Raw genomic sequence first — 5,863 nt, forward strand, 5'->3', positions numbered from 1 at the left:
AAGACCCTCTATGAGATGGATTGATTCGGCGACTGGGGTAATCGGGATGGGTGTGTCAGAGGCAGTGCGGTTGGCGCAGGATAGTGCAGGGTTTAGGGCTGTTGTGCATAGGGTCGCTATGAGTCGCAAATGACTCGATTGTACATAACAACAACAACAACAACAACATGTCAGTCTATCTTGTTGAGGCCCTTCCTCTGTTTCTCTGATCATCTACCTTTCCCAGCATGCAGTCTTCCTCTAAAGACTGGGCCTCCCTGACAACATATCAAAAGTATGTGAGACAAACTTTCTTTATCTTTGCCTCTAAAGAGCACTCTGGCTTTATCTAAAACAGATTTGTTTATTCTTTTGGCAGTCCTGGAAAGTCCAATACTCTTCTCCAATACAGCAACCTAACGGCATCAATTATCCTTCTGTTATCCTTATTCATTGTCCAACTTTCAGGCGCAAAAGAAATAATTAAAAAGACCATGGCTTGGATGGAATCCCTGGTGGTCTAGAAGCATTAAAAGAAGATGGAAGGAGTATACAGAGTCATTGTATCAAAAGGAATTAGTGGATACAGAAGAATTTCATGAAACGACATATGAACAATGTATGAACCTGTGGTGATGAAGGAACAAGTTCAAGCTGCTCTGAAAAAATTGACCAAAAAAAAAAGGCCCCAGGAATTGATGGCATACCGATTGACATATTTCAATAAGCAGATGCTGCCCTGGATGTGCTCACGAAATTGTGCCAAGAAATCTTGAGGACAACCATCTGGCCAACTGACTGGAATATATCTATATTTCTTCCCATTCCAAAGGAAGGTAATCCGACAGAATGTGGAAATTATCAAACAGTATCATTGATATCACATGCAAGATAGATTCTGCTGAAGATTATCCAAAAACGACTGAAATGGCACATCAACAGAGAACTGCCAGAAGTGAAGCCTGGATTTAGAAGAGGCTATGGTACTAGGGATATTATAGCTAATGTCAGATGGATCTTGACCGAAAGCAGAGATTACCAGAGGAATGTCTACCTGTTTCATTGACTATGCAAAGGCATTTGAATGTGTGGATCACACCAAGCTGTGCCTGACTCTGAGAAGAATGGGAATCCCAGAACACTTGATTGTGCTTATGCAAAACCTATACTTGGACCAGGAGGCAGTCGTCAGAACAGAGCAAGGAAACACTGCATAATTCAAAATCGGGAAGGGTGTGTATCAAGGATGAGTCCTATCTCCATATCTTTTCAATCTATATGTGGAACAGACTATCAGGGAGGATGGCTCTATGAGAAGAAGTGTGGCATCAGGATTGGAGGTAGGCTCATCAACAATCTGCATTATGCAGATGACACAACCCTGCTTGCCTAAACTGAGGAGAAGGTCAAGGATTGCAGCCTTCCATATGGACTGGAGCTCAATATCAAGAAGACAAAGATTATCACCACTGGGCCATTTGGCAGGATCATGATAGATGGTGAAGAAATTGAAAATGTTGACAGCTTCAGTTTGTTTGGCTCTACAATCAACACTCTTGGTACCAGCAGCCAGGAAATTAAAAGACAAATTGCAATGGGAAAGTCTTCTGTCAGAGACTTCTCCAAAGTACTGAAGAGCAATGATATCAGTCTGGAGATTAAGGTGTGCCTGATATAGGCCAAGGTCTTTGCAATTACTTGCTATGCATCAGAGAGCTAGACAATGACTAGGGATGATAGAAGGAGAGTTGATGCTTTTGAGCTTTGGTGCTGGAGAAGAGTATTGAAAATGCCATTCTCCCATGCCTAAGAGAATAAATAAGTTCATCCTGGAGAGGGTGAAGCCAGGCTGCTCCTTGGAGGCAAGGATTCTGAAGCTTTGTCTGACATACTTTGGACATATTTCAAGATGGGATCAGTCCTTGGAGAGGGATGTCATGTTTGGGAGGGTGGAAGGACAGTGCAGGAGAGGAAGACCCTCGATGAGATGGATTGATTCAGTCACTGGGGTAATGGGGATAGGTGTGCCAGAGATGATAGGATTGGCATGGGATAGAGCAGGGTTTAGGGGTCGCTATGAGTTGCAGGTGACTCAACAGCACATAACAACAACTACTACACTCAACACAAGTGGAAGCTCTCAAAACTGGTTGTCAATTAGTTGGAATGAACCAACTCATAGTTGACTCTGCAGCAAGTTTATAGAGGCTGTAAATTGCATGGAAAGACATTGCCTGGCTCCTATGAAGGCACTGTTAAATGTGAATCATCAGAGAGACTCTGCCTCTGAGTTTGCTGTACATCTGTGGAAGCAGCAGTCAAGAACTCAAAAAGCATATTGCAGTAGGCAAATCTTCTGTCATGGACCTCTTCAAAGAGTAAGGGATGCTAACTCAAATCATGGTATTTTCAATTCTTTCATATGCACCTGAAAGTTGAACAGTGAATAAGGAATATCAAAGAAAAAGTAACACTATTTTGTGATGTCAGTGAAGAAGATTGAATATGTCAGAGAGTGCCAAAACCCCAAACAACTCTGTCTTGGAGGAAGCACAACCTCCAGGGTGTTTCTTGGAGGTGAGAATGGTACAAGAGCATTGTGCTTGGAAAACCAGATAGTAGGAGGAGAGGAATACCCTCAATGAGATGAACTGACCCAGTGAACTTCATCACAGACATGCGCACTGCACGAGATTGGACAGTGTTTTGGTTTGCTTTATGTCAGTCATACTCTGCTCTTAATTGGAGTTCAGTGGACAGTACCTCACACCAACAGCAAGAAATATTCTTTGACATTCTTTCTTCCTAATTGACAGCTATTTTTCTATAGTTACAGCTTGAGTATTAATATGGAAACAGACTTGCTTGTAAAATGAGAAATGAAAATGCTTGGAATTTTCTTATTATAGAACCTCAGTAATTGTTATGTAACAAAGTGCCTCTCTCCTGGCAAGCACTGTTCCTGATTTCACAAGTCTATTTACAGCTATGAATCATGCTGGACAGAGTATGGCTATGCTTTTATCAAACCAATGGACAATTAAGGACATCTTATATTAAGTGTACAAGTAAGCCAAGTTCATTAAGAAACTTTCCTTTTTCTAGCTGCAAAAAAACAGTTTACATTCCCAAGTTTAAAGAAAGTAAAATATAGTATGTGACCTTGTCATTGCTGATTGGACCAGGGCTGTGGACACTGGACTAGGGTTAGAGATCCCTGATGGTATTTTGTCTGAAAACTCTGTCAGTAAAAACCTGTAATGTTGCACAGTGAATATCCTAAACACATACTATTGAAAGGGGTAATTTAACTTGAGACATATGAGAAATAAGATGGTAGCAGTATGATTATAAAGAGCAAAATTAAAGAATATCTGAGTTTCTATAAAAACACAATACCAGACCTGGGACTAAAAGATTAATACTAATAATGACTATATAGCCTAACGTTGCAGTTATGCTTAATAAACTTCCAGTCTGGAACAATAGTGTTGTCTCTGCAAGCTTCACCCTTCTCATCTCTCTACTGTATTCTCAGCAAACTTCCAGTACTGTATGTACCTAAGTGTTTATTCTTTCAAAGTTGTGAGTGTCAGAAGGAGACTAGGTGGCTAGGACCCCGCAGGTCTTTCCTTTCCAGTGGATTGCACATAAGACACTGCCAGTCTCTTGTCTTCTATTCACCAGGCTTCTTCTGATATTCAGGTGAAAGAGCTGGAGAAATGCAGGCCAGGCCTTATGAGCTCATCCTCAGCCCAGGGTCAAAACAACTGGTCTCAGAAACCCTCCTTTCCCCTCCAAAGAAGAAGGATCTCTCTGTGGAGAAAATGCAGAAGAAATGAGAAGCTGCAGAAGGTGCAAGACTCATGAAGCAGCTTGCTGAGAAACGAGAGCATGAGAAGTGCTTCAGAAAGCAACCACTTGAGTAAAATGGCAGGAGAACTGATCCACAGAATGGAAGTGAACAAAGAGAACGGAGAGGCACAAATGCCTCCTAGAGCTTTTGCCAGAAGAGGACAAGCACACTGAAGAAGTGCGGAGGAACAAAGAAACTAAAGAGCCAGCTGATGAGACTGAAGCTGTCGAATGTGTCCTGAGAACTGACTTCTCCCCTCCCCTTCCTAAATAGCCAAAGACAGTCCTGGTCATGTAATTTTATTTTTTCCCCTCCTGACAAATATTCTAGAAGCTGATGTAGGACTGGATAGGTACATCCAGACTGTATGACGTTGTTTTAGGGGTTAAAGCGGAGAAACTAAGAAGTGTTTTACTCTTTTTCTAAAGTGTTGATGTCTTTCTGATGGAGCTTCTTGTTGCATCTTTTCACTTCAGTGCACTCGGTGTATTGGGTACTGGGTTAAAGGTTAATACTGTTTTGGTTCTGTGGAAATACATTTGTGAAAAGAGTATGTAGTGGCTTTTTTCAAAATTTGTTAGATGCTGACTATCTGTTCACTTTTAAAGCCCAATTCTGTCCCAATTCTACCAGATGCCATAGAATGGTTAATAAAAATGCTTATTGCTGTTGGGGGTTGGGGGGAGTTACAAATGTCAATTACATTTAACTTGTCTCTGGCATTTTATGATGTTACATGTACACACAGCTTTATCCATTTGTTTAATTATTTAGATAACAAACTCATAAAAGTGGTTTTAATAGTTTCACGAAATAAATGTCATGGTTTTTGTGACCTGTGCTGGCTTTACTTTCCAATAGGGTTGTGATAATTTATCAGGGTGACTTGAATATGGCTTTTACATTCAATAGTCTTGTGATGTTGTATTGAGCTGACTCTGATTTATATCGCCTCTACATACAACACATTGGAACACTGCTGATCTTGAGCGATCCTCACAGGCTCAGCTATGTCCATTGTCCAATTGCTGTGTCAATTCATCTAACTGAGGGTCTTTCTTTCTTTCACTGAACCTCTACCTTTCCAAACTTAGCACCCCCTTCCAAGAACTACCCCCTTCTAATAACACTGGCAAAGCATGTGAAATGAAGTTTTATGGTCTTTGCTTCTTCATCAGGCTGCCTTATTTATTTATTGTCCAGCTTTCACAAACATAAAGCAATTGAAAGTACCACGGCCTGGGACAGGTACACTTTAGTCTTTAAAATGATATTCCAACTTTTAAAGGAGGATTTTTTTTTTCTTCTGATAACTTTATTTATGGTCGAATTATCAGATGCATTAGAAGTAATGGAAAGGGTGGAAGCAAAGGAGTGAGGATGGGTGGGGGTGAGGTGGTAATCATAGGGTGGCACAGGTCGATGTGTGGGTGGGGTGGAGGAATGGGAAGGATATTTTGGAAAACCAATGTATTCAAACTTTGTAAATAAATTAGTATAAAAAATCGTGGCTTGGATCAGGTGCACCTTAGTCTTTGAAATGACAGCATTGTTCTTTAGCCACTAGGAGTGGTCCTTGACAGCAGATTTTCGCAATGCAACACATGCACAATTTCTTGACTGCTGTTAACATGCATGTTGAGAATATTTTAGTTCTCATAGCCCTGTTTTAATTTTCTTCACCTACTATTTGGACTTGTATTTGAATAACACAAGTAATTCATAGTTTGTTTAATCAACACCTAGCCTGATTCTGACTGCTAATACTGCATTTCTTGACAAATTCTTTCCACAGAAGTAGTCAATCTGATTTCTGTGTAATCCAAAGGCATTTACAACAAATAAATCATACAAAATTCATTTATTTAATCTCCAGCCTCATTTCTGTCACCAACTCCATATTTTGCAACTATCAGTCTTTTCCACTTTTGTATTTTAGACACCAATTAATGTACCTTGCTTGCATATTCAATAAATTTCCACAGCAAAAGCTGGTAGAAATCCTCCATTTCTTCCTCTTTGGCTTTA

At 40.3% G+C, this 5,863-nt stretch overlaps 1 pseudogene; it reads left to right on the forward strand.

Annotated features, from left to right (window-relative positions):
- The window catches only part of LOC102850496, a 29,677-nt pseudogene extending 25,569 nt beyond the window's left edge, over window positions 1-4,108 (forward strand).
- Window positions 4,109-5,863: the final 1,755 nt, after the last annotated feature.

This window comes from Elephantulus edwardii, unplaced genomic scaffold (assembly GCF_000299155.1).
Source record: "Elephantulus edwardii isolate Elephantulus edwardi_28Jun2011 unplaced genomic scaffold, EleEdw1.0 scaffold00164, whole genome shotgun sequence".
NCBI lineage: Eukaryota > Metazoa > Chordata > Mammalia > Macroscelidea > Macroscelididae > Elephantulus > Elephantulus edwardii.